The sequence below is a fragment of the Chiroxiphia lanceolata genome, chromosome 1 (assembly GCF_009829145.1).
Source record: "Chiroxiphia lanceolata isolate bChiLan1 chromosome 1, bChiLan1.pri, whole genome shotgun sequence".
NCBI lineage: Eukaryota > Metazoa > Chordata > Aves > Passeriformes > Pipridae > Chiroxiphia > Chiroxiphia lanceolata.
This window is the reverse complement of record NC_045637.1, coordinates 126,305,175-126,317,806: the sequence shown is the minus strand read 5'-3', so window position 1 is coordinate 126,317,806 and position 12,632 is coordinate 126,305,175. Positions and strand designations below refer to the sequence as shown.

Here is a 12,632-nt window from a genome sequence, read left to right as displayed (position 1 = left end):
ATTTTTCTTGATTGCTAACAATCAAAGTTATACAGTTAAAGATTGTGACTCATAATGGAATGCTTTGGCAGGGTGCAATAAAAAAACCTTTCAACTTTGATGTGAGCAAAAAGTTGTAACATAATTGTTTGGAGTACTTCCTATTATTTTAAGATTAGAATGCAAGAAAATACTATGTATCTAAGAGAGGAGGTTACTTAAAGTATGGGTTCAAGTACAGCTTTTGAGATGGCAAACTTTCATGCCATACTTGTGCTGCACCTTTTTATATGTATGATATAGAGAGACTATAGTTAAAGTAACCCAAGTGCACAGTATGTTAGTCAAATCAAAAGGACATTTTGTCCCCAGCTTCATTTCCAACTCCTTTTCAGTAATGGAAAGTCTTTCTGTAATCACTAAACTCATTCAAAAGCAAAAATTTTTATTTTCCCCAATCAGAGAGCCCATTTGGCACACGAATATTAAATAATATGGCCTGACTCTTCCATCATTCATCTCACATAGCTTGCTGCGTACAAGCTAGAGAAGAAAGGCCTTCCTGGTAAAGTAATGTGCTAGTGAAATAGTCTGACAGTGCATGTCAAAGCATAGTAAATCCTATATATATGTTTTACAATCCCAGACAGTATTTATTTTACTCTTTTAAACAAAGCTCATTTAAAATACCTACTTCTACTGGGATAAGAAAATTAGAAAACATTCATTACAATTCAAGACACAAGTTGGGTAGGTATAACTTTTTTCTCCATCCTAAAAGTTGTAACACTAAAAACATATGAAGAGCTTATTTAATTGTACTGTTAAAACAACTCAAATCAGTGCCCACATTCTCCAGTGTGATCGGTTGTCACCTCCAGTAATGGTAGGCTGGAGGTAAAACATAAACCCCCCTTTTAACTCCGAAAAGTGTTGAAGTCCACCTTTCTAGGAAATTAAAACTGGTGTTTTATTTCTTTGCTCTTCTTCTCATCCATATAATCTAGGATTTGATCTCTGCAGTAAGAGGAGACACAATACTTGAGATTATCAGACCCCTTAAATGGGAGACAAAGATCAATAAATTATTAGCATACCTACTGGATGTAGAGTGCACTCTAAAAAGCAGAGGCTCAAAGCAACAATGAAATCCCAGCATGTATACTGGTAACCAGCAATTCCAGGGCTGCACTTCATACAACAGCAGTGAATGCTGCATTAGGGAGGGAGGTAGATAAATCGCCCTCTAAACCTAAGAAAATACCCCCTGAAGTCTGCTCTGTCAGCTCTGAAAAAGAGCATGTAGCACCTTTCAAATTCAAGAGGTATATAAAGAAGTGGAATAAAGTTCTGCAACTTTTGCAAAAAAATGAGGTATAGTAGTTAGGCACGAGCTCTGGGGCATTACTCTTTTCAGTATAAAACTTTATTCCATCTACTTTTAAACTACTCAGTCACTGAGTTTCCACCCAGTTAAGTAAGATGATTGCACATTATACTATTTTTATCAAGGGTATCTTATTTTAAAACTGTACAGCTTTGAAAAACCTTTGCCAATTCTTTTTACCCATTGACAACCACCTTTAATATGGGCTCTCACTTTGCTGCTCAGGATCTGGATGCAAAGGGGATGCCTACAAAGAAGGGACTGTTTGCTTAGCATAACCATCCCTGCAATACACTGGCTGATAGTTTCTATTGATGCAAAACAAAACCAGAGCTGTCCAATATCAATTGTCTATTGCATGACAAAGTGTCAATAGGCAGATGCAAAGTGTTGAACAAATTCATTCTCTGTCTTACCTACTGTTCTGCTGAGAGCTCCCTAGCAGCGCAGCACTTTTAGGATTCATCTGCTTGCTGTCCAGCTACTTAAAGTGTCCAACTAGCATGACTTGCATCTCCCTTCCTTTCTGCATCTCCCTTCCTTTCTGCAGTCCCTAGTGACTCCAGTCAGTAGAACAACTGTCACTAAGGCTTGGATTTATTGTAGAGGCTGGACTGATCATGCTCTGGTGCTGCACAGCCCTATAAAAATGGTTCTTGTTGGATAACTGCACTGGGTTGTTTTACATTGTTGTGATGTTTTCCAGGGTATTTATAGGCCTCCGGGGCACTGAAAACATGGAGCAATATCTTCTTTCACAGATGTAAATGCGGGTTTGAGTAAAAAGTTAATTTGTGCTGGTGTTAGAGCATTTGGCAGATCTTCCCAGTCCTAAACAAGCTTTCTCTATCTTTCAAAACAAAAACAAAAACTGGATATTGACTTTCTCTATTATCCAAAAACCTGGCTTGCTTCTTAAGCAAAATTGGACGCAGTTCATTTTACAAATCTGAGACAAAAATCAAAAGAAAAGGAGGGTAAAATGTTGGTCTGTTATGGTTATAACTATGCTGAACTCATATGAAAAATCAAAGACCATAACATGCTGATACATCTGATGTTTTTATGCAAGACTGCCTTGTTTCCATTAAACAGCAAAAAGACAGATACTGTTTAACTGAAGAAACTGATGGAAAATCCTCATTACTATATAAACACTGGTTTATGCATAAAAGTGTTTAGTTTATGCATCTGTGCATTTAGCTGAATATTAAGCTTTTTCTAAACATAATTTGGTGCTTTCCTACTCCCATATATTTTCACTTTCTTTTTGAAAGCAGGAAATCTGTGTCTTCTCATGCCTTGAAATGTAAACCAAAAAAAAATTAATGATTTTTGTACTATGCATCATTTTGTATCAACTAACCCACCAGGAAAACCCAGTACTTTACTTCTAGAATTGTAGTTTTACTTTAAAGCCTGTCTTTTCTTTTGTTGGTTTTTCTTCCTTTATTTCCAATGGAGATTTTTGTCTACTGTCATTGTAAAAGACCTCATTGGTTACATCACCTACTTACTCTATTTTCAGGTTTAGACTGCTTGCTTATTTGGTGTTCTGTCATTTAAAAATGTATAAATAAACCCGTTTCCATTCCTGGTTCCACAAATTTCACCTCTTTCAAGCTGATCTAGTCCCTATTAAAAATCTCCGTATCAACTCCTTTCTTTTTTCACTCATTTTCATGTCAGCCCAACAAGCCCTTGATGTAATAAAAGTTCTCTTGAGTAACTGCCATTCAAGTTCATCTTCAGTTTTATGGACAAAATGGGAAGACATTTATAAGACAAGATCATAAAAAAATCACCAGGCATTCCAACTCATATTGCATCAATAATGACCAGATAAGAAGTTCAAGTTAAGCATCCTTCAGTGTATTAATGAGCAATAATTCACCCATATATTAACATGCAAATCAAACACAATTATTTGTATGGATGGTGTCCTGTTTGTAAATAGGACATGCCCCTCTAAAGCTACTGAATAGATCCACACTTTCTTTTGTGTATCTTAATATGTCAAAAGTGACCTTTAATCATTTAAACACCAATTGGCTGCTGGTCCCTAGTGGTGTCCCCCAGGGATCAGTGTTGGGCCCAGTTCTGTTTAATATCTTTATCGATGATTTAGATGAGGGGATTGAGTTCACAGATGACACTGAGTTGGGGGAGAGCGTCGATCAGCTGGAAGGCAGGAGGGCTCTGCAGAGAGACCTGGACAGACTGGAGAGTTGGGCTGATTCCAACGGGATGAGGTTCAACAAGGCCAAGCCCCGGGTCCTGCACTTTGGCCACAACAACCCCCTGCAGCGCTACAGGCTGGGCACAGAGTGGTTGGAGAGCAGCCAGGCAGAAAGAGACCTGGGAATTTGGACTGACAGGAAGCTGAACATGAGCCAGCAGTGTGCCCAGGTGGCCAAGAAGGCCAATGGCATCCTGGCCTGGATCAGGAACAGTGTGGCCAGCAGGACCAGGGAAGTGATTCTTCCCCTGTACTCAGAGCTGGTGAGGCCACACCTGGAGTACTGTGTCCAGTTCTGGGCCCCTCAGTTCAAGAAGGGTATTGAGGTGCTGGAGCAGGTCCAGAGAAGAGCAACAAGGCTGGTGAAGGGACTCGAGCACAAGTCCTATGAGGAGAGGCTGAGGGAGCTGGGGTTGTTCAACCTGGAGAAGAGGAGGCTCAGGGGAGACCTCATCACTCTCTACAACTACGTGAAAGGAGGTTGTAGCCAGGTGGGGGTTGGTCTCTTCTCCCAGGCAGCTATCAGTAAGACAAGAGGGCATGATCTTAAGCTCTGCCAGGGGAGGTTTAGGTTGGATATTAGGAAGAAATTCTTTACAGAGAGGGTAATCAGGCATTGGAATGGGCTGCCCAGAAAAGTGGTGGATTCTCTGTCCCTGGAGGTTTTTAAGATGAGACTGGATGTGGCCCTTAGTGCCATGGTCTAGTAACCACGGTGGTAGTGGATCAAGGGTTGGACTTAATGATCTCAGAGGTCCCTTCCAGATGGCTGATTCTATGATTCTATGAATTCCGATTTGGTTTTATTGGATTTGCTTTAATTTGTACTGACAGGTAATAGGAGCTCATTTCAGACAGTTTATTACTACTTGAAAATATTCATCATTAATTCTCAGAGAAGGGACACTATTAGGGCACTCATGCATGAACCTACTAAGACTTAAGGGTTACATAAATACATAAATACATTTTTATAATACTACTTGGAAAAGACTACAATTCAAAGACTAAAGAATACCTGCTGCACCTAGAAAAGCTAGTTTCCTATCTAGGAGGACATTTGTTTCATTCAAAAACTGTAGAAAGAGCCCAGTTCTTCTTTCTTTGAATGACGCAAATAGAATGAGACAAAGAAAGTTCCAAATATGTTATTCTTTCATATTAGTGTAGCAGTGTTGCGTAAACAGCCTCCTCATTATACTGGACACTGCATACTATCAAATGAAAGTCCATGCTCCCAAGAGCTGACAATGCATTTGTTGTATGCTGCACGTCACTTCTTCATGGTGGTAACAAACAAGTGAAAATGTTGCTCACTGCATCCCAGCTATCATCCTCCTGGACATTATACCAGAGCAGGTTTTAAGGAAAGACAGGAAAAACATCACAGTTGTGACCTATCTTTGACAAGACCTTGATCCTTGTTCAAGTAAGGTGTGGCAAGAACTGGCCAAATTAGTGTAATTACAGATTGTTTTGCGTATAAACACAATCAGACAAAATTCACATTTTAAATAACAGGGGAAAAGAAGGGCACGAGGGATTCAGATTGTGTATGATCTAGTCAAATGTATACAAACAGGGGATGATGTTCCTGGACAACTGCAGAAGCAATGGCAACACAGTCTGTTTCTGCAAGTCTAAACGGTCCTCTTAAGTGATCCAATTCTGAAACTTCTTACAGTTCCTTATGACCAAAAGAAAGTATATTTTTTCTCAAAGGTTGCAGGAAATTAAAGAATCATAGGAAAGAGGTCAGACTTAGGTTCAGCAAAAGGCTAAGGAAAAGAAAAATGCTGGGGTCTAAACCAAGAATGAAAGGATGAAAGCAACAAGAAAACGATACATAGTTCTTAGCAGACCTTTGTAGACATGTCTGAGATGGTGACCAACCTTTTGTGAGAGCTGTGTCAATAGAATAGTAATTCAGATGCTTTTTTAACATCTGAAAGCACCAGTTTTTGTGGATATAAATGAGAGTATCTTCTACATGACAAATTGGTATATGGAATACGGGTCTGATGTATTCCTGTTATAAATTAAGAATGCGAACAGATTAAGAAACCCTAATAGATCAAAATCTGACTTAAAATTTTAGAAATATATTTAGGAAGCAGAAATACAAGTAACAATTACCTAAAAATGGTTCCAAAGTGGAAGCAATTTCTGAAATTATATAGGTGTCATTGCAAATGCAAGATAACCATTTGTCAATAGAGAACTATGAAATTCAGTCATTTATTTTTAGGTAACTCATATGACAGATTGCCCAGGAGTAAAATCACTTATCAGTTTTTAGACTTTCATTTTCCTAGGCATATTTAGAAAACAGATACTTTGGAACTCCCTTTGCACACAGCAGATGTTTAGGGCAATCAAAATAATTTTTAAAACTTGGTAAAATAACGCACATAGTGTATGCAAGTCATTAGCTCAAATCCCGTTCTGAAAACCTGTTTACAAATCATATTCCCACGGAGCACTCATACAGGATATGAACAATAAATTGTTTCACAACTCCCAGAAATGAGTGTGAGAAGAGAAAGAAGTGGTAGAAATGCTCAGAAAAATATATTGCCTTTTGTACCCATTCTTCTAAGGAAAATGACTTTCAATGATCCATAATGTTGTTCCATTTTAGTCATTTCTCTACATCTTCTGCTGCTATTGATCATCAAATATACCTATCCCATTTTTAACTGGTTATTACACACAGACTTCTCTCAAATCCAGAACTTTGTGAATCATTATGAGTACAATGTCCTGGACTATCTGTACTATTCCTTTCTCAAGCCATTCAATATTCCTAAAAAAGTAGTAAAGAACCAGTAAGGGCAATAATGTTGAAATGCCAAAAATTATGTTCAGCTCCTCGTTTACTCTAAATCAATACTAAGAAAAATGTAGGAAATGGCAACGTTATATCCAGTACAAATCATCACTTGGACAAAGCATAGCTGGCTCTAGACAGGACCAAAGTACTTGTCTGAAATGCATCCTTCTCTCCAAATGCCTTCCGCCTCACTTCCCCTCCTCCTGATGTTAAGACGTGCAGGCAGATGCCCTTGTCACTGCCTAGCCCCTGTGTATTTGCTTGGATTGATGCTCACTGTGCTTAACTCTCACTCCAGATGATGAAGATTATGCCCTGTCCTACCCGAAACAAAGCAGGCACCAATGAGCAGAATTTGCTAACTGATGTACTGCATATGCGGGTATTAAGTCACGCGTCCTCATGAGTTGCTACATAAACACTCAAGTAGTCTGCTTAGCGTGAAGATTCACATGACCACTTTCCTTTCCTGCTCTGTGCACTGGCTCCCCTTTGAAGTAAGGAGTCTGCTTCAAGGTCCCTCTCCAGCTGTTTAAAGCCCCCACAGAAATATCTTGAGCAACCTGGCAACTTTTCCTCCCAAGACAAGACTTTTCCAAGACAATTGTGCTCTACTGAAGCAATTCTTAAACTCAGGAGTGGGAGAGGCTCATAAACACAGACCCAGGTCTTTTTTCCCAAGAAGATTGAATCTCCATTCCCATAAAAGTGTGGCTTCAGAATTCATGGTTTACAGGAACAGATAAAAAGCTCTCAACTCTGATTTAATAAGTTATGCACATATACACTACTGTATGTAGTACATACAGGAAGAAGTTAATTATTTTCTGCCATATTAATATAAATAATTCATGAACATGACACCTTTCAGTTCTCATAAAGTATCTTAAAAACTGTTTATTATTTCAGTTCATCTCATACTAAAAGCACCCGACCAGCATAAATAAAAACAGTGAACCAGCCTGGAAAACGTGATTGTAGTTTTTGCTCTGTACACCTGAAATTTTTGATGTTTACATGGAGCTTGCCCAATCATTCCAAATTTAGGCTTATATGACTGAAGTAATTCATAGAAAAGAATCATGGAATCACAGAATAGTCTGATTTGGAAGGCACCCACAAGGATCATCGAGTCCAACAGACTGGATTTTTGCTGTCTGCGTGATACATTTTTTTGGGTCAGTTTTTTTTGGAAGACAAAGTAAACAGGAAATTCACAAGCATGTAACTGTTATAAAACTAGCTATCAGATTAAGGACAGAAGTTTCAAAGTTTTGAGCTCAGTATTATTTAAAATAGCTTGAAGATTCCATTTTAGCACTACCTCATTCAACTATTTTTAATCTGGAAAAATCTGCTTCTTCACTGCATTGTTTACAACTTCAGAGATATTAAATGAATCAAGAGGGAAAGTAATCTCTTATTTGCTCACTAAAATATAAAAACATTCTTTATAGTTGTTATGTAACTTGTAAGTGCATGTATTGTAGAGCTAGCTATTTAGTGGCCTTCAAATTTTCTTTCTTCCTGCAACAAGGTGCTTTAGCAGTTACACAGATAAATCATCTGGGACATAATAACCCAATAACCCTTACAGAATATTTATCCATACATGCTTTAGATATACTTGTGTTTATTTAATAGGGTTTATTGTATTTATTTTATTTTTGCCCTTTTTTATAGGTCAGCTTGAAAGTGACAGTACCAGGATTCTCATTCATGCAGAAGGCTGCATGCTACCTGATTGATATAAAGATACAGGTATGCAGATGTTTCTTCATGTGAACAACCTTTTTTTGTTAATGATGGGCTATAAACCTCTGGGAAACAAAAAAAAAAAAAGCTAGATTTGAAATATAATATTTTCAGCTAATTCAACTTCTATAATCTCTCCTGTTCTCTTTGATTATTCCCACTATTTCATTATTTGCTCACACATTTTTTCTGTGATACAATCAAGACCTAAACAGTTGCATAGCTTCAACAAATGTGCCTTTTCAAGACTTGAAGTTACCAAAAATACTTTTGAAAAATCATCTCTAAGCACATTTTCATTTTGCACATGGATTCACTTCAGAATATTTTGGCAAATGTAAAGTGGAAACTAATCCCATTTTTTTTAACAAGTAGTGTGTTTTGTAGGAAGTGAACTGCCATACGTATGGCAGACAGATACACGCCTTTCTTTTCCTTGCTTTTGTTCTGTTATTGACAAAACCCCCACTTGTATGGAATTACAATTTGCCAGGAAATATATATTGTCAACTGGAGCCCCAGATTTGTTCCAGGAGTTTCCAAAATCAGGTCTAGCATCTTGCACCACAGCATGTGCCATACTCCTTTTGGTTTAGTTTCACACCACTTTACTATAGGTCTGTTTTACATTTCCACATCACTAGTGCAAACCATTATAAATACAGAGAAAAGAAGAAGGAAGGGAAAGCCCCACTCCACCTTCACATGAGGTCTTGTGGTGGGGTATGCTCCTGGGTCAGGAGCCACATCTCACTGGTTACACACAGCACTTTCTCTCCAGTTCCTTTCAATCCTCCAGTCTCTTCCCACCAAGGAAGATAAGAGACACTTCAGCACTGTGCTGGAAACAGGCAAACTCTCAGTTCATGGCAGGAAAGAGGCAGATGCAGAAATGTCCCTTTAAGTGACTACTACTAAAAAAATTTAAATTTTTTTAGAAGTCCATATTAACTTACAAAAATCACTATATACTCAAAGCATCAGAAAGCAGTCTGAATACAGGGGTTAGAATACATGTTTGGACAGGATAGAACTGAAGCCTGGGATTATGCTTGCAGTAATTACAAGAATAGTTTCGACCATATTGTGAGCTCAAAATGTGAAATATTAAATTTGCTAGCAATAAAAAAGAGAGTGGAATGTCATCATGAGTCTGAAAATAAGTCAATTAAAAGGATCTGGATAAGAACAAATTAAATATTTTATTTATGGGATTAAAGACGAAAAAATATTACTGGATGTGAATACAAATCCAAGATAGAACTTTTAATGAGCATGTAATAACACTGTTTTCCAACAATAACACTGTTTTCCAACAAAGAAAAAAAAAGCCATTGGAAATACTGATGTTAAAACTCTTAACAAGCACCAATTATTTAGAAACAAGCATAAAAATGGAATGGATTAAAAAAATGAAAGGTTTTTCAGCACTATTTATAAACTATGTTGTAAAGCTGTCCCATTAAAAAAATTCTCACTAGCTTCTGCTGGCCATGGGGTCCATCCAAAACAAAAATTCATTAGATTTTCCTAAAAGTGCTGTATTTCTTCTATTATTGATGTTCTTGTCATGAGTTCACCTTCCATTAGCAGTTTCTTGTAGTTTTGATATTCACAGACATTTGTACAGGTCAAAGTCAGCTTTTTATTGGGAAGAAAGCTTAAAGCTCTTTTGTTGAAATCGATTGCAAATTTTTAACAGGGACATTTTCCTTCGATTTTATAAAGAAGTAAACTGTGCTCATTAACTTAACCTAAAAATGAGCTACAGAAGCTAAAACCGATCCTTTTTTTTCTCTCACAACCACTATGCTTGCTTGTCAGAAGCTTAACTTCCACCAGCAGCAGATCAGCAGCAGAAGCAGATCAGCAGAGAAAAACCAGAATGAATTAAGGACTTTACTAGCTTTCCCAAACTAGATTTCACATTGAAAAGAGGTAAAAGATAACACTTAAGCCATAGATTGTTTGTAGACAGAGACTGCAATGACATAAATCCCAAGATTAAGGGATTTCTTTACTCAAGAGTAAAGAAAAAGCAGATGCAAACTAACACAAGAACACTTGGTGCTAAAAGCAGTCGAGGCCCAGAGAAGTGACCTGTGGAATGAAACACAAAGTGCAGGAAGCAGAGGACCATCTCGTTGAAAAACGGAGTTTGAGAAGTGTGAAGGTCAGAAATATGGCACCAGGCAAACCACAGCTGATGCAATGGATGTCACAGACCTAGAAGAGTTTCCTGGACTTTTTCAAATTTCTTCAGTCCCTGTAAAACTGGTTTGCTTTAAGTAGTTTCCAAGGGCCTGCCATTCATTTCATGGCTGGGCAAGCTCACTTTCACTGAACACAGTGCTCTGAGGTTTGTTTAAATTCCTGCTCTGAGGAAATCTACTGTACTTTCTAGCAGGTGTGAGAACACTGAGGCTCCTTCAGTTGCAGCTCATTTCCACTTACTAACTACTTTATCTCTGTGGATGAAGCAAAAGTGACTTTTGTGTTTCCTGGCAGTCTGCTGCTTCAAAGAACCTAATAGTGATTTGTTTATTTCAGAGGAAATGGAGACCAGTCAGTGATGACAGATTTATTGGTTAAATGGACATCACAAAAAAAAATTTCATGAAGTACAGGCTGGCTCTAACCACACTATGAGAACTCATGGTAAGAGGTGATGTGCATTCCAGAAGTCCAGTCCTATTTAATCCACTCCACTCTACTCTGTACATTTATATAGCACCTTTCACACAATTTCCAAGAGCTCTGTACAGAAATGCAATAATCACTGTACTGAAAAATATCCAGGTATATTAATGGCCTACATTTAGACTTGAAAATACAGAAAAAGGAACCAGACTCTTGAATATCTCCTGGCAATGAGTCAGTCAGTGACAGGCAAGAAAAAAATGGGTGTCCAATTGCTTCCAATTAAAGCTCAGGATAGACAAGAATTTCTTAGTTCTGGAGAGACAATTCACAATACGGCAATTCACAATAGCTTCTAGTAGATGAGAAATTTGGATTGGAGAAATAAAACATGAAAATTGATATGAAACTTAGTGAGACCCAATATAAATTGTACAATATAGTTGATCAAACTCAGTCCAACAAGAGGAAAAGGGTTTTCAGCAGTTGGGAGGTTTGCAATGCATGGAGATTTATTCTGAGAATTGCATAGTTCCAATGTGAAAAATAAATAAATCAAAACATTGTAGAGAAAGATACTACCAGATTTATGTTGCTATAGTCTTTCAGTGCTAACTGGATGTGATAATTGCATCTGCCAAAGATGGTAAAATGCATTTAGAATAACATACAGGAACCTGTTTCGAAAATCCCAGATAACCAGATAACTGCTCTTTCTCTGTAAGGGTGAAGAACACTGATCAAGGCAAGCCCTGAGATATAACCAGCAGGGTATTCCATTTGATCTGGATTCAATTTCAGAAAAATAGTTGGCTAACATTATGCATCAACCAAACAAACACACCATTTGGAAAGAAGCTGGAATATTTGTTGAGGCAGAGGAATATATTTGTAAATCACCTCTATACATATGGTTGGCTAAAGCACATCTGCCAATAATTGGCTCAAAAAAATCATCAAAATAGTAAAATTCCTCTATTTAAGATGATAAAATAGAGAGTGCTATTTATTCTTTGGAGTCACATACCTGCACAAAAATACCTCAATCCATCCAGCATTTAGAACTGGAATTATCATTGCATTTTGAGTCCTCCTACTCCCCAGTCTAGCTGGACATCCTGAACGGTTTCTCTCTGTTTATACATAAGGAACTGTAAGCTAGTTTTTTTCTTTAAAAACTGAAGATCTGAAGTATGGAATAACTGCAGCCCTGTGTAAAGATTATAGAAGGAAATTAAACTAGCAGATCTACGTGGGGATTGCTGTGGGGAGCATAGTCATGGTGACTTGCCTGAAGTAATGTACTTGCTTCTCAGCAGGGCCAGTTTGCCTGGTAAAATCATAATGCTGACCTGTTGGAAACTCAACTTTTTCTCCTTGATTTCTTTACAGTTTCTTTTTTCGAAGCCACCATCTCCTCTAATTTTTTGGGATGCAGGGTATCATGGGGGCTTGCTTATTAAAATTTAGTCCTAATCTTTTAAGACTACTAATAGCCTTACTCTTTTAGTCATTAAATCTAAATTTTAAAAACTCATAATTGAAGAATGAAGTCCAAAGGTTCTTTTGAATCATATGCAACATCCTAAACACCTCACAGCACGAAAACTTTCAACCGGTATTTTTATTGTGTTTGTATTTGTGTGTGTGTGTGTGCATACAGAACTTAGGTGAAAACAACAGCTAATTTTTCTATTTTTTTTTCCTGTAAGAAGGCACACTAGATTGCTCTGTTTGATCTTGATTTAACCCAATTCTGAAACTATGTATATTTTGATCATCTGTATATTATGAACCTT

General features: G+C 37.5%; 1 protein-coding gene across 1 annotated transcript in view; it reads right to left on the bottom strand.

Annotated features, from left to right (window-relative positions):
- The window catches only part of MEOX2 (mesenchyme homeobox 2), a 54,427-nt gene that overhangs the window by 24,310 nt on the left and 17,485 nt on the right, over positions 1-12,632 (bottom strand). The gene's annotated exons all lie outside the window — the stretch shown is intronic.